At 36.7% G+C, this 22725-nt stretch overlaps 1 pseudogene; it reads right to left on the bottom strand.

Moving 5' to 3' along the window:
* Positions 1-22725, bottom strand: part of LOC112404060 (cytochrome b5 reductase 4-like) — a 59457-nt pseudogene that overhangs the window by 21019 nt on the left and 15713 nt on the right.

The following is a 22725-nucleotide window of genomic DNA, read 5'->3' as shown; positions in this document are numbered from 1 at the left end:
TCCATTTACAACATTTCCACTTACGAAAGATTCCATAGGAAGGCTCTACTTTTGGATAGTGGGGAAACCTGTATGATTTACTTACCTCCTAATTTGCAATCTACCTCTACTCATGTCTTCCTCTAAAATCTTCTTGAACCAACAGAGGGAAAGCAGTTAGTGGAACTACACACTTAAAAAATGTTCCAATGGAAAATAAATAAGCCCAAACATCAATACTAACATCTACAATACTTAAAAATACATTGATATATATACCTAGATATGTCCACGCAGAAAACCCCACAACCTACAGCCATTCAATTCAATAGACATTCCATTTAGAATCTGGGTTATGTAAGGAGGGAAATCCAATATTACATTAACACCTTGGAAGAGGCTCAGAGCAAGACACGATATTGTCTCTTAACTCAATTTTATCAGATGCCTGAAAGGGTGAAGCCATATGTTGCTGAGACCACTCTGGTTTCTGGAACCTATTAAGGTTGAATAGAAAGCCTGCACACTTGAGGGGCCTTGCCCTGTGAGACATTTTTCCTATGATGTGGTGATGGACTGGAGAGTTATTAATGACTGAATGAGATTCTAGTAAAGCGCCAGTTTCTTCTTAGCTGTGTATCATTTGATATAAATGGTTCACAGCCAGAGACCAGGGGCTGGGCTGTGAGATAAGAGAAAATCTATATATTGGCCTCTGCCCCCAGTTCCTGGCACAGAGTTCCTAAAACTCTTATAATATCCTAAGTGATAAGAACAGTAGGAGCATCTCTTGTCTTTTACACAGTAGTTCCCCCTTATCCATGGGGGATACATCCCAAGGCCCCCAGTGGACGCCTGAAACTTCTGGGTTTTTCCTATATATATGTACATATTATACAGTTGTAATTTATAAATTAGGCACAGTAAGAGATTAACAACAATAACTGATAATAAAATACAACAATTATAACAATATGCCATAATAAAAGTTATGTGAATGTGGTCTGTCTCCCTCAAAATACCTTACTGTACAAACTTAATGCCGTTTTCACCTTAACTAAGTACTTATAATGAACTGTGGCAGTAACTTTTGCAGTTTAAAGTACAACAGCAAAACTAGCACAGATTCCTTTTTCCTTCTTCACAATTTCACAGAGAAGATTTGTTCTCATGGTAGATCTTAGCAACCTCATATTTTGATTTTTCTTTTCCTGCAACCTCATATTTTGATTTTTTTTTTTCCTTTCCATGTTAAGACAAGAACTTTCACCCTTTCACTTAAAGGAAGCACTTTATGGCTTCTCTTTGGCATACTGGAATTGCCAGCATCACTTCCCTTGCACTTTGGGGCCATGACTAAGTAAAATAAAGGTGACCTGAACACAAGCACTGTGATCCTGCGAGAGCTGATCTGATAACCCAGAAGGTTACCAAGTGACTAACGGGTGGGATGCGCTGGACAAAGGGATGATTCACGTCCCCAGCGGGACGCCTTGAGATTTCATCACACTACTGAGAACGGTGCACAATTTAAAACTTATGAATTGTTTATTTCTGGAATTTTTCATTTAATATTTCTGGACCACGATTGACTACGGTAAGTGCAACCTCAGAAAGCAACACCACAAATAAGGGAGTAACCACTGTATTTGTCTTTGACCCTCATCTCTAACACGGGATTCCTAATACCCTTGTAAATTCCTACGTAGTAAGAGAACCAGGAACATTTTTGTTCCCATAAGGTGACTCTGGGTGGGCTCCTGGATGAGCACCGGTCACCAGAAAGACTCAGCTATGATAGAAGTTTGGAATTTCCAGCCCCACGTCCCACCCTCTGGAGAGGGGAGAGGGGCTGGAATTGAAGTTAATAACTGATCATGCCTATGTGAGGAACCTCCATAAAATCCCAATAGCAGGGGATTTAAAGAGCTTCCAGGTGGGCAAACACATCAACACTGGGAGGGTGACAGACCTCAACTCCCCACGGACAGACGTTCCTGTGCTCAGGACCCTCCCAGACCTTCTCTCACCTTCTGCATCTCTTCCGTCTGGATATTCATCTGTATCCTTTATCATATGTGATCTACTCTAGCAAATTAATCAAGCCCAGGGAAGGGGTCTTTGGAACCTCCCATCTATAGCCAGTTGGTCAGAAGGACAGATGGTAACCTGGGATTGCCACTGGCATCTGCAGTGTGTGTGTGTTGGGGGACGGGGGGAGGGATCATGTGGGAGCCCTTAACCTGTGGGATCCGATGGTGTCTCCAGGTAGACAGTGTCAGAAATGAGTTACCTTGCAAGACACCAGCTGGTACTGCAAAGAACTGCTTGCTGTGGAGGAAAATCTCCATGTATTTGGGACCAGAAGTGTCAGAAGTGAAGTGTTCTGTGTGAACAGTAAAGGAGACACATAGGAGAGAAAGACAGTAGGGAGGAAGTGAGTTTTTTTCCTACACAGGAAAGAAAAACCTGAGTTTTTCCTTTACAGAATCTGTCACAGTTCATACAGCAGGGGTCAGCCTGATTTAGCCTTGCTGGCTGTCTGTTTCTGCCAAGACAGTGACCTTGATGAGCAATGAACTTGTGTGCAGGGATGATGTTCAGAACCCCTGAGAACAAGCGGAGCCTTCCATAGCTCAGCTGGTAGAGCAGAGGTCTGCAGAACACTTGAGAACAAACTATTTTCAAGAACTGTACAAATATCTAACATTTTTGACTATGGATAAAATAACTCAAACCCATGAAGTCACTAGAATACCTTCCTATGCTGAAGAAACAACAAAGTTTTAGTTATTATATACTTTTAAAAGTATTATATAATTGCATTTATTTTGCTGTTTTTAAAAATTATTCAGCCTTTTCACTAACTCTGGTAAGACTTCCACTTAACCTCTAGTAGTATAGTTTTATCATCCTCACCCAAACCACTCTTGAATATATGAAGAAGAATACATTCATAACACAGCTTCAAACACTAGGATGATAAACATGTATGGGCACACATTTTTCCATATACTGGGGTAAAATCTAATGAAGCAGTATTAGTAAATTGACAATAAAGCACAGATTCCTTTCTGTTTTAACTATTACTGTTAAAAATATACCTAAAGTGGGCTTCCCTACTGGCACAGTGGTTAGTAATCCGCCTGCCAATGAAGGGGACACGGGTTTGACCCCTGGTGTGGGAAGATCCCACATGCCGTGGAGAAACTAAGCCCGTGCGCCACAACTACTGAGCCCGCGTGCCACAACTACTGAAGCCCACGTGCCTAGAGCCCATGCTCCACAACAAGAGAAGCCACCGAAATGAGAAGCCTGTGCACCTCAACGAAGAGTGATTTACTCATTTACAGCCTGCCCCATCTATTCTGTGTTTCTTCATATTCAGGCCATTCCACTAGAAATAAGAAGAAGACAGCAAAATGCCAAAACATCTTATAGTTACTGTGCAAGCAACAACTTTACACCTGCTGGGCTGAGCAGACAATTTAAGAGAACAAAGCACAATGAAGTTTCTATTTGCTATCCACAATATTTTCTTCTTTTCCAGTAATTCTGAATGCTTGTTTTAGGCAGCAAAGAAACACGGATGCGCAGGCAAGGAAGGGGAGGGGAGGGGTGAGGGCGGTTCTTTCTACCCCTGCAACAAGAGCTGTGGTTCACTGTGGCAGCGAACAGTTTGCCTACAGAATCACAGGCTCCACAGAAAGCCTCCATTAAGTGACTGCTCACAAAGTGCTGACAAGCACATTTACACCTACAGACAGTACTTCAGTGTGTGTGCACACGCACGCGTGTGGTGTGAACAGTTAGGAAGCCCTGATGAAAGTATAGTTTAAATAATGAGAAACTGCCATTATTTTAGGTTAAAAAATAAATATCAGTGATTTCATACAGTTCAAACTGAATTATAAAGACAGTTATAGATTCTATATATATTTAACCTAGAGGTTTATAAACAGCTGCTGACATATCACAATTATGACACAATTTTTTAAAATCTTGTTTATAATTTTGGATCCCAATATTCATTTACTGAGTTGTTTGTTGGCAAATCTGTATAACTGCCTTTGTCTGGTGATCTAAGTTCCCATATTAAAGGCAATCACAATTAAAATAAACTTTAGGTTGGATACAGAAATAGTAATCCAATTAGCTATTAGCTTCTGACTCTTAATAGACACAAGTTTGTTAGTCATCACACACACACACACACACACACACACACACACACACAACTACTCACTTATAATCTTCATCTATTCATCTTTGGGAAGAAGAAAATAATTGGAAGCACCCGAGTTACAAATGGTAGTTTGGTTCTAGTCATATAATTTAATTTACTAACAATTACAGCTGGATTAAAGGTAAAAACAAAGTAGTTTCTCTTCTCTGATTATCTTCTTTGCTATATTTGCATCTTTTGTGTAAGTAAATTCTAGATTTGACATGAGAAGGTAGTGCACTGAGTCTTCAACTTGCATGCTTATTTTCAAACTTAAATTTTTAAACTAAGAAATTTCAGTAAGAGGAAGCCAGCATGAAAACCTCCTTGAAGACCAAGGAGACACGTGATAGACTGAACATTTGAAGCTACTGACAGCAAGTTAATCATAATACTCTGATCATGTAAGTATTCAGTTTTGCTAGTGCGGAAAATAACCTATAGTTTTTGTCATGATTTAAGGAAGAGAAAGGACAAAGAAGAAATTATCTATGCTAATTCTGTCAAACAATTTTTAAAAAAAATCTCCTAAACTCTGAGTCATTTTCCAAAGTGGAAAATTTAATTCACTGAAAAATACATGCATGGCTCTAATTTCAGGCAAGAAAGCTAAAGCGAACTACGGTGGTTCATGACTCAAGCCAAAATTTATGGCAGGGATGAAAGAGTTCATGGAAAGCCTCAGGAAATAATAGAAAAGTAATGTTCATTCTATTTCCAAATGGAGGTCAGCCTGAGTTCTCAGTATCATATATTTCTAGGACTTAGCTTTTATCTGGTTTGCTATGATTTTCCAATCACTAGAGAGTCGGATAATTTCAGGGCAACAGATTTCACTTTAATAATATCTCTTTTTATTTTCACTATCTTTTACCTATTCTCTTCTGATCTGCTACATCACTCAGTTATTCCTCTATGTTCTCTCTCCCTACCTTATACCACACAATTGAGACCTCCTGCTCTGGGAAAATGACTCTATTTGAACTTTCCCACATATGGCTTATATTTCCTTTCTCTACCACCTGCAAAAGGTCTGGCACAATAAGTACCCAGTAATGATACCTGGAAAGCCCTTCATAGTTTTTTTGGGTTTTTTTTTTCAAAATATTGCTTGATATTCACCTCCTTCATTCATGGAGAGTCATTTAAGGTCAAATTCATCTGCATCTGTTTGTTCACCTAAGGTAGCCTTAGAATACATTCAAGTTTGCACTCTGTAACTTGCTTTTACTGCCCTATTTCTTGATACAAGTATTCTTCAGTCTCATGTTTGTGTATGTTCTTTCTTCCTCCTGGGAATATAATTTCTGATGCCTTTTATTTGTTTCATACCACAATACCTAAAATAGCCTTCTACACACAGTATGTACTCAAAATACAGCTACGTGATACTTTTCTGAAAATTAAAATACTATCCACAAATATATTTTTATAATTTTAAATATTTAAAGATGCTAAACTGAATACATACAGTTAGTTTCTTCTAACCCCTCCCTAAAATAACAGCAAAGATGGTTTTTTTTTCTGTGTGTGTTGTTGTTTTTTTAAGGCCTGGCTTGCAAGGACAATAAGAACTGAAATAAAAAAGCAACAGAAGTTTGGGAGCTGACAAAGCAAAGAGACGACTGGTAACTGACTCTGTAGACTCTGTAAAGCTAAATCCTAAGCTAGACAAACAAAAAGCCAAAAGTCAACACATCTGTAATATGAGATCCTTTTGAGGCTCAGAAATTGGCAGGACCAAGTATCTCTAGAATCAGAGTGAAGGCAGAGCTAAAACCACTTTCTGGAAGAAAGTTCATTGAAGAAGCCTAGATGCTGCCTCCCCCGCTTTCTGAAGTCCTCCCCTACTTCACACGGCCACATGACTGATTCTGTCCTATTCTGGCAAAGTATCAGAATTTTGCTCTCTCCGTAGAGGGCAAAACAAAGGGTCTCTAGATTGGGTATATGTTATAGGCTGAACTGTGTCCCCCTCAATTTTCAACGTTAAAGTCATAACCCTCAGTACCCCAGAAAGTGACTATATTTGGAGACAGTATATTTTAAAAAGTAAGTTAAGTAAGGTCATTAGGGTGGTCCCTAATCCGATGTGACTGGCGTCCTTATAAGAAGAGGCAATAGGGACACAGACACACGCAGACAGAAGACCATGTGAACACAGCCATCTGTAAGCCAAGGAGGGGCCTCAGGAGAAGTCAACCCTGCCAGCACCTTAGTCTCAGACTTTTAGCCTTCAGATTGTGAGAAAATAATTTTCTGTTGTTAGGCCACCAAGTCTGTGGTACTTTCTCACAGCAGGCTTAGTAGACTAATATAGTATACTAGGCCAAAAAAAAAAAAATTAAGTTTACAGATATCCGAGCCTTATTTTCCCATATAACTTCTGAAATGCTGGTTACGAGGTAGAAGACTGTTTACCCTAGAGACTCTGACAAAATACTGGCATCAGACTTTTCCCGAAGAAACCATCCAGCCACATAGTAAATATTACTGTCAACAAGCTACACCCACATGCACAGAGTTTCCAATCAGCTTTTAGAGTTCCACCCTGAAGTACGAGCAGATGGTCAAGGATCAGCAGACATTCAAAGAAAGCATCTAATATGAAAGACGGACCAAAATAAACAAACTGTAGGAATAGAGGCTACATAGGGAGACAAAAACTCTCAAACACTATAATTCTAAAAAAGAGAAGATAGAAAATAGGATGCTAGAACAAAGGAACAAAAATCAAAAGGGTTCTCCAAAGTTAAAAATATGAGAGTAGAAATGAGCAACACAACAGCAGAGCTGGAAGACACAGCTGAAGAAATCTCCCAAAAAGTAGAAGAAAAGGACAAAATTGAAAATGAGAGAGAAAAGACAAGCTAATTAGAGAACTGGTTAAGAAGGCTTAAAGTAAGACTATTTCTAGAAACTAAGCACAGACCATGGAGGGAAGAAATATCAGTATTCCCCAGGTCCGAGGGTCTTAAATTTCCATAATGGAAATATTAACAAAGAAGATGAATATTTGGCACAGAAGTTGAAAGCAGACCCCCCATTAAGGTATATCAAACCGTGAAATTTCAAAACACCTGGAAGAGGCAAATACTACCAGTTTCCAAAGAGAAAATATGGAGTGCATTCACTTTGTGAAAATTCATCAAGTAGAACACTTGTAATATGCACCTTTGCCTATAAATGTTATAGTTACATAAAAAGCTTTAAAAAATAAAGAAAGGAAGGAAATGAATGGTATCATCCTTTAGGAATAAACTCAGAAACTGGTTTAGGTAAGCAGAGAGACAGTAAATATGCCTTCTCTAACAGAAAAATACTAGATGTGCCGACAAGACATAAACTTAACTTGTTTTTGCACCTTTTTATAAAAAAAAAAAACCTCAAGGAGTGAATGGTTGGACAAGAGTTTGAGTGGGTTTCTCCATTTAGGTATCATTACCTAATGATCTTTGTTATGTCTAAACATTAGATAGCAGAGTCAGAAATTTAATTTCTGCTTTAAAAAAAAAAAGGAGGATAACAGACACAATGTCCCTTTTCAACTCCTTAGAGAGAGATACAAGGACCCTTTGGCTCACTGCAAGTGGCCATCCAAACTCTGATACAACTGAGCCACTGACACAACATTTTCATTAACCCAGGACTCAAAATAATAGCACAGCCTACCTGTATCTTTCTTTGGAATAAGTGAATTATGATTCTCCAGGGGATGATCAAGGCATTTCCAAGAAGTATTCTCTTTTTTCTTCAGGACAATCTCTATTTTTCCCACATTCTCAACAACTCACACTGAAAAGAAGATAAATTCCATTTGTATTCATTGATATTAAATATAAGGTTTTACTTTTAAACCAATCTTTCTCAAACAACCCACATGTCCCAATCAGATATGAATGACACTGAGCATTTGTGAGATAAGTAAAATTTTGTGTACATGTTCAATTTTGTTCATAAACAAAATTGTTTATGCCTTATATGGTGTTAAATCCAGTTTACGTTAGATTCAGATTAACTTCTTTCAAATTAATTTATCAAGGGCCAAACTAATACATAATGCTAGTTTTCATACAAGTTCAAATAGAGCCATGGCAACTAATTAACACATAGCTTAAAAAAAACCCTTAAATATACAAATTAGCCATTGAATGGATCCACAAAAGCAAATGTAATTTATACTCTTTAAACAGTTCTTGGGATCTGAGGGGTTCTTACGAGTGAATTCAGTAAACCAATATTGAGCCTAATAAACATAGAAAAAGCTTCAGGAGAATGAATCCCAATAAAGTGCATGTCAATCTTTGATAATTAAAAATCTTTTAGATTCTCTTTTTATTTTTGGAAGTTTAAAATAGTTTAGAATACATGAGTACAATAATAAAATAAACTTTTAAAATTGATTAAATTTTATGAATTGAATGTGCTTTTAAAGATCTAAAGTATATTTCTTTTTGTCTTTAGAAACAATCTGTCCTTCCTCACTGTAAACACATAATTCAGTAGCAATTTTACAACTTTTAAACACAGATTAATCAAATAAATTCAATTCAATGAGCACTGATTTGAAGCTTAACAAACATAAGAAGTCCTTGACTTTAAAGAGCTTAAATTATACAATTTATAGAACTTACTATGGTATAAAGAAAAGGGAAGGTATAGAACCGGTGTAAGGTACTCTGACAGTACTTTAAAACAAGAAACCACATGTATATATGAATATAGAATGGAATATTATTCAGCCTTAAAAAAGGAAGGAAATTCTGCCACTTGCAATGACGTATGATAAATCTAGAGGGCATTATATTAAGTTAAATAAATGAGACAGAGAAGACAAATAGTGCATGGTATCATTTATATGTGGAATTTTAAAAAGAAGTCACACTCATAGAAACAGAGAGTAGCAAAATAGTGCCATGACTTGGGGCAGAAGGAGGGGGGAATAGAGAGAGCTTGATAAAAGGGTACAAACTTTTAGCTACAAGATAATTAAGGTCTGAGGATCTAATGTATAACATGGTGATAACAGTTGATGACACTGTCTTGTATAATTGAAATTTGCTAAGACAACAGAACTTGTGTTCATATGCATACACACACACACACACACACAAAGGTAAATATGTGAGGTGATGGATGTGTTAATTAATTAGATTGTGTGAATCTTTTCACAGCATATACCTTTATCAAATCATAACGTTGTATACTTTAAATCTTTAAATATATTGTAATTTTGTCAATTATATTTCAATAAAGCTAAAGAGAAACAAAAAAACAAGAAGCCACCATTCTCTGATGTCTTCTATTGCTAAACAGCTGTGTAAAATCCACATTGTGTATTTGCATGCAGAAATATTCATAATTTTATGTGCTCTGTCAATATCAAATATTTGAATATATACACCTAAGAAAAATTTGTCTGGTCTGGTCAAGTATATTTCTACAAGCTGCATGTCAGGAGTAGGGCCGGAAGGAAGAATGGGGACAGGATTTTTTTTGCTAAGGAAAGGAAAAGGAAAGGGCAAAGAGATGAGATGAAAAAGGGGAAAGAAAAAAGGCGTGAGAGGAACTGAAACCAGAGGGAAAAGAGTACATTTAAAAATTAATGTATTTGCTTGTATAGAAAACATCATGTCCTTGTCTGCAACATGAAAATATACAAATGAATAATAAGACAAATGCTGTCCCCCCCATGTGTGTGTGTACGTATATGTGTGTGTGTATATGTACATAGATAAATTATTTTTGGTAGCTTACCAGAAAAATCTTCCTGAATTTCATGACTTAGGGCTGGAGAAAAAAAAAAAATTCAGTTAAGATCCAACTTCAGTTCCTATAGTCTACAAACACCATATAAGATCACTTAAATGGTTCTTTCATGCACCATTTCAAATCTCTCAAACATATCCTGAGAAATCAAAAGAAAGAAACTGAACACAACCAAAACACTGTATATAATATTTTGAGACAAATTACTTAAATATGTATCATCAATTTTTCCATTTCTCTCCATATTAATTAAGGAGTAAATACTCAATTGCCCACAGGTGGATAACCCACACTGGTGCAAGGACAGTCCCAGATTGACAATGCTACAAACCAAGACAGGAGCAAGGCAGGGAGAGATAGCACGTGAAACACACATACTCCAGGGTGTGCATGTGCGTGTGTGAATACAGGCCAGGACTGGGTCTAGCTCAGTGTTTCCTTTCTTACTGTTCTCTAAGTTGAATATTCATTCAGTTATTGAAAAAGAAAATTATTGGGCATTTTCCAATAATTTGGAAAATTATGTGTTATGCACTTTCCAGGTGTTACAGTTATCACAGTTAGTAAAAGAGAAAAATCCCTGCTATTATGGAACTTCATTCCAGAAGGGGGTGATGCAAGAAGTATTTTTACAAACATCTGCTCTAAAGTTCACTGTGTTAATATAGGTATGTGGAACTTAAGATTCTGCATTATTTTAGTCCTTCTGATCTAATATTAGCAACCAGGAGTATCACATTTTTGACTGTGGAATTTTTGTTTGCTTTTTATATATGTGTTGCTTGTATAGAAAACATCATGTCCTTGTCTGCAACATGAAAATATACAAATGAATAATAAGACAAATGCTGTCCCCCCCATGTGTGTGTGTACGTATATGTGTGTGTGTATATGTACATAGATAAATTATTTTTGGTAGCTTACCAGAAAAATCTTCCTGAATTTCATGACTTAGGGCTGGAGAAAAAAAAAAAATTCAGTTAAGATCCAACTTCAGTTCCTATAGTCTACAAACACCATATAAGATCACTTAAATGGTTCTTTCATGCACCATTTCAAATCTCTCAAACATATCCTGAGAAATCAAAAGAAAGAAACTGAACACAACCAAAACACTGTATATAATATTTTGAGACAAATTACTTAAATATGTATCATCAATTTTTCCATTTCTCTCCATATTAATTAAGGAGTAAATACTCAATTGCCCACAGGTGGATAACCCACACTGGTGCAAGGACAGTCCCAGATTGACAATGCTACAAACCAAGACAGGAGCAAGGCAGGGAGAGATAGCACGTGAAACACACATACTCCAGGGTGTGCATGTGCGTGTGTGAATACAGGCCAGGACTGGGTCTAGCTCAGTGTTTCCTTTCTTACTGTTCTCTAAGTTGAATATTCATTCAGTTATTGAAAAAGAAAATTATTGGGCATTTTCCAATAATTTGGAAAATTATGTGTTATGCACTTTCCAGGTGTTACAGTTATCACAGTTAGTAAAAGAGAAAAATCCCTGCTATTATGGAACTTCATTCCAGAAGGGGGTGATGCAAGAAGTATTTTTACAAACATCTGCTCTAAAGTTCACTGTGTTAATATAGGTATGTGGAACTTAAGATTCTGCATTATTTTAGTCCTTCTGATCTAATATTAGCAACCAGGAGTATCACATTTTTGACTGTGGAATTTTTGTTTGCTTTTTATATATGTGTAAGATACAGTTAGCTACAGTGTGAACAGAACTAGCCATAAAGTATTTGAAACATAGTAAATGCTGACACATAGGTCTTAAAGAAAAATCATGACAGAGCTAATGAATAATGTATATTTTTCTAGACATCTGAGTTTTTGATTAAAATTCTCCCTAAGAGACAATATATATTAGATCTTATGCTAGCAAAAAATAGGGTAGCATGTATTTCTAGAAGAAATGTTTAAGATTTGAGGTTGATTAGTGAATGGGGGGGAAATAAGAAAGAAAAAGCATTTAACAACTCCAATCAAATTCAGGACTGAAGGTCCTTCATTAATATGGTAAAGCCATGAGCTGAATCACGAGTCATCTGAGGCCTGGAGAATTTCAGTCTCTGTTTTGCAAAAGTAAATGAAACGTTCTTTACATAAGAATGTGTGCTTAAAATACAGTATTCTTCTTGCTGTTTTGGTTTGTTTCATTTCTACTTTCTAACTAGAATAACATTACCTTCTTTAAAGGAGAAAAGGATGAACTCCTAGAGTCATTACGAGTGAGAAATGGATTAAGAATCTGCTACCTTGATTCTAGAGTTTAGTCCTGATTTCTTTCTGATAGATCTGTAACCTCTTAAAACAGACAGAAGTGAACTGTATGGTAGGTCTTTGCCCATGAAGGGTGAGGGGTACAGTATAACCTTGCGGCTGGCAAGAGACAGGTTGATAGAACAGCGCCTGGTGATGCCTACTTAGCGGGAGCACATGACAGGCAGGCCTCCGGAGATTTATTTGTAGGTATTAAGTTACAGAGTCTTACAAAGCTGGGCCAACAAGTATTTCATATGATTATTGATTTTGATCGCACCTAATTGTTTAAACTTGGGAAAAGTGAGGTTGTACTGCCATTTGCTAGCGTTTTCCTTAGTATAAAGAAATAACAGGAAAAAAAAGATCAAAAATGACAAACCAAAATGACAATGGCACATAAAATATTATAGGTACCGAGACTCTACACCAGTAACTACTATACCTAAAGGAAACAAAATTTGTTTCCATTAATACAGAATAAGGTACTTACCAATATGTATAAGATATGAATAATCCTTGATAACTGTTTCTGCTCTAAAGGAATCATCCCGGTGATCACCTATTACGGAGTCTAAATTGATATCCTTAAATGGAAATCGAAAAGAGAAAGATTAAAAAGTAAACTTGTCACCAAACTCCTATTATTCTACTTTTAAGCTGATCGGTGGAAGTTCATATGGTACTTATTTACAGAACCCACCAGCTAAATACACATTATTCCTGTTTTTTGCTCTCTCATACAACCCAGTTCTTCTCCTTCAAAGCATATATCACAATTTTAACTATGCATTTGTCTATGCTTAATGTCTACCTTACACGCTCGTCTTTAAGTTCTAAGTGTAGGGGCAGAATATTGTTTTCAGAATATTGCTCAGCACCAAGTAGGTGCTCAAATATTTGTTGGATAAATAATTTGGAAAAAACAGTTAGAATCAGACAAGAAGCCAAGATAGGTGGGAGGGAGGGAGACACAAGAGGGAAGAGATATGGGAACATTTGTATATGTATAACTGATTCACTTTGTTATAAATCAGAAACTAACACATAATTGTAAAGCAATTATACTCCAATACAGATGTAATAAAAAAAATTCCTCTTCCAAAAAAAAAAAGAAGCCAAGATATTTGTGTTCATTTTTATCTTCCCACTATTATGTGACACTGTGCAAATAACACCTCAAGCTCAGCTTATCAAAATAATAATAATAATAATAAATTCACTAACAAATTTTTAGTTGTCTCTAGTTTCTACGTAGTTTTGGTGCAAGTTATTTTGATGTCTATCATTTACGCCATACTCTGAATACATTATTCCACGTAGAAACCTTCCCCCTTCCCTTAATCATCCATCCTCTGCGCTTCACTGATATCACCAATGAGAGCACACAGACCCCAACCTCGCCAGGCCCTGTCCTCTTGGTTCAGGACTGCCTGGTTAGGAGACAATACCGAGAGGCAGTGGAAGGCGGGACAAGCAGTGCCTCTCTGGGCCTCTTGGCTCTTTCAGGCAGAGGCTGGTCACTTCTGCGGAGCCATCAAATCCTGCTGCAGGAGTAGGAGGCACTCACCAGCTCAGATGTGGTTCTGCTACTACAGAAGTAGCATGAGTTCTCAGAAATTCCCAGCTGCCAGAACTTGTCTTTAAATCTCACTGTTCCTTAAGTGTGGGAACCTTGCCAGTTGCTGGAGGATGTGTCTGGAGATGTTGTAAGTTGCCTGCTTATTTATCTGATTTCCCAGCTGGACTGTAAGCCTGGTGAGAGTTCAGTCTCTATGAATCTGGCCCATCATTAGATTCCTGAATTCTACGATGGTGTTCAAAATGAAGCAGGGATTCAATAAACACTTAGTGAATGAATTAACTCCTTAATTTTAGTTTTCAGAGGGCATTAACTGAACCCCGTTAGTGGCTTAAGCATACTAAGCTCCAGCAGTACAGCCTCTCCTGGCTCTTGAATTCCAATTTAAGTGTAGGAAATTAGTTTGTATGGTGAAGTTAAACTGGGACTCTCACTGCTGTTATCCATGCTTAAACACAAACAAAAAAAATCACAGAAGAGCACATAAAATATGCTTCTTCCTAGGCTATTTTTTCCCTAAGATGCTATGGCATGGTTATTAAGGGCATATACTATGGAGCCAGCCTGCCTGGGTTCAAAACGCTAGATCTGCCACTTACCATGTGACTTTGGGTAAATTACTTAATTTCTGTTTCCTCATCTGTAAAATAGGGGTAACAAAAGGATCTAGTTCATAGAGTTGCTGTAAGTTAATACAAGAAGAGCTCTTAGAAAAGTACACCTGCACATAGCTAACATTTATTATTTACTTTTTTGTTTTTTCTGATCTTAAAAATGTGTTTACCTTCTGTTTAACAATGGTGACTAAAGCGTCTGTTTGGAACCAGTCGTAGCTGTAAAATATTTTAAAAAGAATAAATAATCATGTGCAGTAACATATTAAATCATTAAATATATAATTTTAAAATATATAAATATAAAATATGACACAATAAATACATGATTTAAAACATATAGTTCAAAATCTACAGTGAGAGATATATTTCTCTAGGTAAAGTTTTTTTCTAAATAATCAGTGATGTTACCATGAAATAAATAATAAAGCAATTATTTCTCAATTTAAAATACTTATACTTCCATATATTCCGACTTGGATAAAAACAAACAACATCCTTGACAAGGCACTTTTTATAAAGTTTACACATCTAAAATTCCTTTTATCAGAGCAGTAACACAACATGTTTTCTGAAGAAGCATGACAAAATCTACATGCTTATTACCTTCACTCCTCCCTATCACAAATATATTATTACTCCTCAAGAAATTAACTCACCAAGGATGCTTAATGGTCAACAGTAAAAGCTTAAGGAAAAACTAAGTCTTTGGTTTTGTAATAGCTATTGATCAAATTGATTCTGTTTTTGCACTTACTACCTGTATACAGGCCCCCAATGTGAATGCTAAGAGGTATCCTGAGGCCCTTAACTTAAAATTAAGTATGAAATAATTTAACAGGTATAACAAGTAGAGCCGGAAGCTGCTGTTATAGACTCACAATAGGGGGAGAGGTGGTAAGAGAAAGACTACAAATAACACACATAACCCTAAGGGCATCTGAAATATCATTAACAAAAATATACATGAATTGCTTAATTTACTAAGACAGGGTACAATACATTCTGAAGGATTTCCGTTAAAAACTGATAAAGCAAACTAGACACACAAAAAATAGAATAGTTGAATAAATTATGGATATTCTATGATCAATTTCCATCATATGATAGAATACAGACAAAAAATGCTTTTGCAGAATCTTTCATGACATAGGAAATTGATCATAGAATATACTGTAACACCATATTAACAAAATAGGATAGTATGGAAATAGGTATGACATGAATAAACTGTGTGGAATAAACCAAATATTAAGAGTCTATATCCAGGGTTGATGGGATTACAACTGATTTTATCACTTTCTTTTGTATTTCTTTGTATTTTCTAAGTTTTCTACCATGAATGTATATTTTATAATCAGAAAAAATAGTTCTTTTTTAAAGTTGTGGTGTTTAAAATGGGTTAAACTTCAGTTATGTTAAAAATTCATATTTATGGAACAGCTCATTCTCCAGAAATGCCTGATAAATTAGGCACTACAGTTGTTGTGTCAAAGGTGCTTTGTGACCGCCTGGAGGGGTGGGATAGGGAGGGTGAGAGGGAGGGAGACACAAGAGGGAAGAGATATGGGAACATATGTATATGTGTAACTGATTCACTTTGTTGTAAAGCAGAAACTAACACACCATTGTAAAGCAATTATACCCCAATAAAGATGTTTAAAAAAAGAAGCATAATTAATATAATAAGCAATAAATCAAACTTAGAGCCATATTTCTAACGTGTATATTTTGGTGTAGAACTGATTACGCTTTAAAAAAGTAAAACAAAGATGCATACCTTGGAGAACTAGGCCCTTCTTTGGCAAGTGGATCTGTCACTTGGCTCTTGGGAAGCATGCCTTCACAAAGAAAAACAAACAAAATAGCTACAGTTCATCCATGTAGCATTTTTCGTTTTTTCCCCCATCTTTTCAGTCAACTTCTTATTGAAATATTATGAAAGGACACAAGTCATAAATGTACTACTCAATGGATTTTCATAAGTAAAACATACTCTTGTAGCCAGCACCTCCCTGTGCCCACTTCCACTCAGCACCCCTCCCCCAAGAGTAACCACTATTCTTTTAACATCATGATTAGTTTTTGCCTACATTTGGCCTTTATAAAAAATAGAATCATAAAATATGTTCTCTTTTGGTCTGGCTTTTTTGGTCCAGCTCTATAGACATTTCAGTTAATGTCAAATCAGCATGATTAATAGTAAACAATAAATCAGGTCTGGAGCTTTCTGAGATTTTATCCAGGATGCTGAATGTACCAGTAGTTTGTTCCTTTTTATTACTGTGTATTACTACACTGTACGAACATACCATATACCGGAATCTTTCATTCTCCTGTTGATGGACATTTGGGCAGTTTTTAGCTATTATGTATAGTGCTGTTATAAATGTTCTTGTACATGTACATATACATTCTTAAAGAACATCCATCTACACTTCTGGTAGGTATATAGGACATGTATATGTTTAGCCTTAGTAAATACTGCTACACAGTTTTCCAAAGTGGTCGTATCAATTTACACTTTCTACCAGAAGTGTATGGGAGCCCTGTTGTTCCACCACCTTGCTGACACGTGGTATTCTGTCTTTTTTCATTTTAGACATTCTTGTGGATGTGCCCCAGCATCAAGTTTTATATTTTTATTTTTTTAAAGCTTTAATTTTTAATTTATTTTTGGCTGCATTGGGTCTTCGTTGCTACACGCGGGCTTTCTCTAGTTGTGGCGAGCGGGGGCTACTCTTCATTGTGGTGCACGGGGTTCTCATTGCGATGGCTTCTCTTGTTGCGGAGCACGGGCTTTAGGCACACAGACTTCAGTAGCTGTGGCTCATGAGCTCTAGAGCACAGGCTCAGTAGTTGTGGCTCACAGGCTTAGTTGCTCTGCAGCATGTGGGATCTCCCCGGACCAGGGCTTGAACCAGTGTTCCCTGTATTGGCAGGCATATTCTTAACCACTGAGCCACCAGCGAAGTCCTCTACATCGCATTTTCAAGGCTCTGGTTTTCTCATTGTTTTCGGAAACTCTGAGAACACAGAAGAGCTCCAAAGATACTATCAGTGATACTGTCAGACAAACAACTTCAGGTGTTACATCACAAATTGCATAAAGTAGTCTACAATAAGACAATCTTTTCTAGTTAAAAAAGAAAGGTAATTCATCTGGCAATCCAGCTTATTAGCTGAATTTCTATAACTTTCTTGTGCAAACAGGGAGGGAAAAAAACCCAATTTTTAAACATACATTAGTAATACGGTTCAGTCAGAGTAGCCCCGTACATTTTGTAAGTGTCATACCAAATTTTTTGGGGGGTTAATGGCAGTGTCAGTCATAATTCCAAGTCATACTGAACGGCTGAGGAAGCCAGAGCTGCCGAGCCCAGAGGAGGGGAGATTAATAGGCTAGCTGCTCAGCATCTGTGTAGACACTGGAAGAGCACCCCGTGCCTGAGGGAGGGACACGTTCAGCCTGGCCTCTGAGGGTGGAACTCCTAGTCACCATGAGTATTCAAGCTGAGGGCAGATGAACACATGTTCAGGGATGTTATAGAAGGGATTATGGTAAGAGTCAGGGCTGTTCGATGCTTTCTGACCCCCTGGAGGGGTGGGAAAGGGAGGGTGGGAGGGAGGCTCAAGAGGGAGGGCATATGGGGAGATATATGTATGCATATGGCTGATTCACTTTGTTGTACAGCAGAAACTAACAACGTTGTAAAGCAATTATACTCCGATAAAGATTATATAAAAAAAGAATGTAAACAGTAATTACACTCCTGAAAAAAATCTATCCTATAAAATAAACACATCAATATATAAAGATAAAAAAAGGAGGGCTGCAATAAGGGTCTACAAAGTTCTCTGCCAAATCCTCTAAGCTTAGGCAAGTAAACACATCCTTTGTATAAAAAAATATCTAAATACCCCAAATAATTCTGTGAGGCAATATTGTACACAGTCACGTGAATATGATTCATTTTTTACTATAAATGTATATGACTTACCATTTAAGAGTCTCTTTTCCTCATGATAGTCTGTACAGTGGTTTAGAAAAAAAATTAGGTAAGAATATCGTAACATCAGAGAGAAGATCGGTTAATATTATTGAGTTAAAGGTAACAGCCCTCTTCTTGAAGGGCTTTCTTCTGAGGCCTGAGGAGAGCAATAAGGCTGGTAAACAGATGGCCCATGCTTTAAGTAAGAAATTTCATCTCTGAAGACTGCAGGCCACTTCTGCAGGCGTTTGTCTCCCATTTCACTGGTGTTTTTCCTCCTTCTTTGGACATTTTTGCTCTAATACCTTGGTTAATTTCTTTAGAAAGCACATAAAGACCCAAGTTTTGTCCTGGACATCATATTCTAAATTAGTCAAAACTATCCAAAGTTTATTAGATTACATTTTATATATGAAACATACATATTAACCCAAAGAAAGACACCTTATTATCTTTCCTATCTAGGTGAGCAGTTAAAATGATTATTATTACTCCAAATTTAAATGGCCAAAATGCTGAAAATATGTTAAGACTTTCACTTGTATATCGGTGCAATCAATCATTAGGGGTACAAGCCAGAAAAAAGTTTAATGGGTGTTTCCTTTCAGGATGGCAGCCAGCCCACAAATCTATATTATATTTTGATCACCACAAGTTTTATAACCATATGTCAAAATAAAGCGCTCAGCAAGTTGCCAGAGTTAAAAAAAAAAAAGAATGCCAAGCTAACACAAAATATTCAAGTAGTAAACTAAATTGATAGACATTACTTGTTAAGGTGATATCATCTTGTTTTGTAGAAAAAGAAACCAAAGTACGTATGTCAAAGCTTTCAAATTTTTTATGTCCTGATTTTCAATCAACCAGAGATCCCATAATTACTACCACTTCACTCACATGCCATAAAATACCCATGATTAAGGAGGTCAGATAACCATTCTTTTTATTTTCCCCTTTTTACTGAAATAAGTTCATAGCTGAAAGGGATCTTAACAACATACACCAAATTATCATCCGCTCCCCTCATTTAAGGCTGAAAATCAGCGGTCAGGACTTGAATGAACCCCGCAGCTCTTTAGCAGCAAAGCCAAGATTAAACTTCATCTCCCTTGAAACTAAGCGCCATTTTTCTTAACATGCCATTGTGAGAGATAATACTTTCTGAAAAGACACAGGACCTGAAAACCATTTAAATTATGCCTCAAAATGAGCTTTGTTTTTCAACTGCCAGATGAAAATCTAGTCATTAGTTTGCAAGGGATCACTGATGTCCCTGCTTGCTGACTTACTTTCATACAATTTCATCTGTCTTTGCTACTGCAGTTGTGATCATTTGTTTTATCAATATCTTAGAACAAATAGCAAACTCACAGTAACATAAGTAAATTAAACTTAGTTTCAGTGTACAACATAGTTGGCAGTTTGATGTATCTCATTTATCATGTAAAACAACTTGTTTTTATCTAAGAGGCTCACAGATTTTGAAAACTTGTCCCCAGGGAATTTGTTTCTAGGGAAAATATATGTCATCTCATATGATTACTTCCTGTCTGATGTGAATTGATTTGAACCTGTCAGAACTTTATGGATCCTGCTAAGTTATTCATTTTTTTCTGAGTCTTTTTTTCTTTAATACAAGAAGTATCAGTAGGAAGAGAACATCTACCTAAATGATCTAAAATATCTTTAAAACTCCACTATTGTACTTTTGCAACTCTTTTTGAAAACTGAGTCACAGAAATAAGAGAGGCTATAACTTTTACTGTTAAGCACATTTACATCAGAGTTACTCTAGGCACATGAGATACTTTCCTCTCTAACAAGAAATCTAACATTCTGTCTTGATAACTAATTCCATCATTTGGTTAGCTCCATGGTCAAGAAAATTTACATCTTCTTATAATATTGGTTAGACTGCATTACTCTGATCAGAGCCTCTGCTTTCTGGAAAGGTCAGAGTCCTTTAGAAGGCTGGAGCTGTGATCTATCAGCACTCAACTCTTCTTTGGTAAGAGGACTGGAGACAATTTTTAATTGTGACCCCAATCTAGTTTACCTCTTCTAAGGCCACAGAAGGATCCCCTGGGATAAGGAAAGTTAAAAAACAAGCAAACAAACAAAACCCTGTCTTACTAGTATACTCATTCATTTAACAAATACCTGTTGACCATCAGCTTAATAGGGATAGTGACACAATATGAAATCCTTTGGATAAAAAGGAAAATACGACTGCATGTTCACTTTGCTTATACATGCGTAAAGATGATTTGGAAGGATACACAATAACCCGGTTACCTGCATCTGTGCACAGGAGGGAAAAGGGTAGGTGGGAGACAAATGTATGACCATGGCACTTCTCATTCTGGAATCATGTGAATGTATTACTGAAAAAATTAAATAAACTAAATTGAAAACTTCAATATGGTCTTTTCAATATGATATGATAAATGTTTTAAAAGAGATATATAGAAGGTGGTATGGAAGCACAGGGATGAGGGAGGGAATTGCTACTTGGAATTTGAAAGGACTTCATTGGGGAAATAGTATTTTAGCTACATTTTGAAAATATGTGTGCCTTTTTCAGGAGGCCCTGAACAAAAACATTCTAGGAAGACAAACGCTGCACTTTTATATCTGAATGTCATATTTATCCGTAGCTACATACCCCATCTTCCTTTCTCACTCCAAAAGGCCGATGTCAAGTAACCATCAGATAGGAGCTCCATCTTATTACCAGGGATCCTAGTCACAAAATCCAAAGTGTGCCATTCCATGTTCCCTTTACTGCTTTACCTGGCCAGAAGACTCCCTGGTTCTCTACAATGTGTTTAATAACCATTTTTCTCTAGAAATTCTTCCTCATCTTTAAAGAGAACTAACTCTTCATAACACAACTGAAGCCTAATTCTTGGTTTTATTGCTGAAGTCATAAACTCATTTCTCAAATTCTATAAAATTTAATAATTTATGTATTTTAAACTATCCTTCTCTTTTACTCTCCTTAATTTACCTTTGTAAGTATCTTCTGAATCATCTTCAAATTTTGTACATCTCTCAAACTTCAAGGCCCAGAAGTTTACTCCTTATCCTAGAAGTAGTCTACTAGCAGAATTAAAATAAAGGTTTAATAGTTCAAACACATACTCTGAAAAATTCCAGGATTAAAAAGTTCTAAAAGTACAAGAGTGTATCCTGTGCCTTGTAGGGTATTTAGCAGCACCCCTGACCTCTCCTTTACCCATGGAAATGCCAGTAGCATCTAGTTCAGCTGTGACAACCAAATCATCTCCAGACATTGCCAAATGTCCACTGGGGAGCAAACTCAACCCAGGTTAAGAACCACTGGTATATACCAAAGAGAAATAAATTATTTGAAAGAGGATAACTTTAATGAGGTAATTTTCTGCCTTACAAAAGGAAGCACCCAGGATTTCTCTCAATGGTGGGCTTCTCCTATTAAATAACTGTAGCCTTTAAGGAAGGTACATATACCTACAAGCCTCAGGATCTTCCCTTTTAAACTGACGGTGTTAGAACAGCTCTAAATCCCTCTTCCACCTCAAAAGTATTCTACTGGTCTATGGTTCTAAGTGCTTTACAGTCAGCAAGTGCTTTTGAAAACTAAAAACATAAAGTATTAGAAACCATGATAAAACAATGAGAAATTAAGAAGAAACATTCCTGACACTGGGCTATGCCATTAGAAAATGTGACTATTTTACAGAATGGCCATCATTAAAAACTCTACAAATAACGAATGCTGGAGAGGAGATGATGTGGAGAAAAGGGAACCCTCCTACACTGTGGGTAGGAATGTAAACTGGTGCAGCCACTATGGAAAACAGTATGGAGGTTCCTCAGAAAACTAACAGTAGAGCTACCATATGATCCAGCAATCCCACTCCTGGGCATATACCTGGATATCATCTCACACCAGTCAGAATGGCCATCATCAAAAAATCTAGAAACAACGCTGGAGAGGGTGTGGAGAAAAGGGAACACTCTTGCACTGCTGGTGAGAATGTAAATTGATACAGCCACTATGGAAAACAGTATGGAGGTTCCTTTAAAAACTACAAATAGAACTACCATACGACCCAGCAATCCCACTACTGGGCATATACTCTGAGAAAACCATAATTCAAAAAGAGTCATGTACCAAAATGTTCATTGCAGCTCTATTAACAATAGCCAGGAGATGGAAGCAACCTAAGTGTCCATCATCGGATGAATGGATAAAGAAGATGTGGCACATATATACAATGGAATATTAATCAGCCATAA

This window comes from Neophocaena asiaeorientalis, unplaced genomic scaffold (genome assembly GCF_003031525.2).
Source record: "Neophocaena asiaeorientalis asiaeorientalis breed wild unplaced genomic scaffold, Neophocaena_asiaeorientalis_V1.1 scaffold1194, whole genome shotgun sequence".
NCBI lineage: Eukaryota > Metazoa > Chordata > Mammalia > Artiodactyla > Phocoenidae > Neophocaena > Neophocaena asiaeorientalis.
The sequence above is the reverse complement of the archived record's forward strand: the minus strand, read 5'-3'. Positions and strand labels throughout refer to the sequence as shown.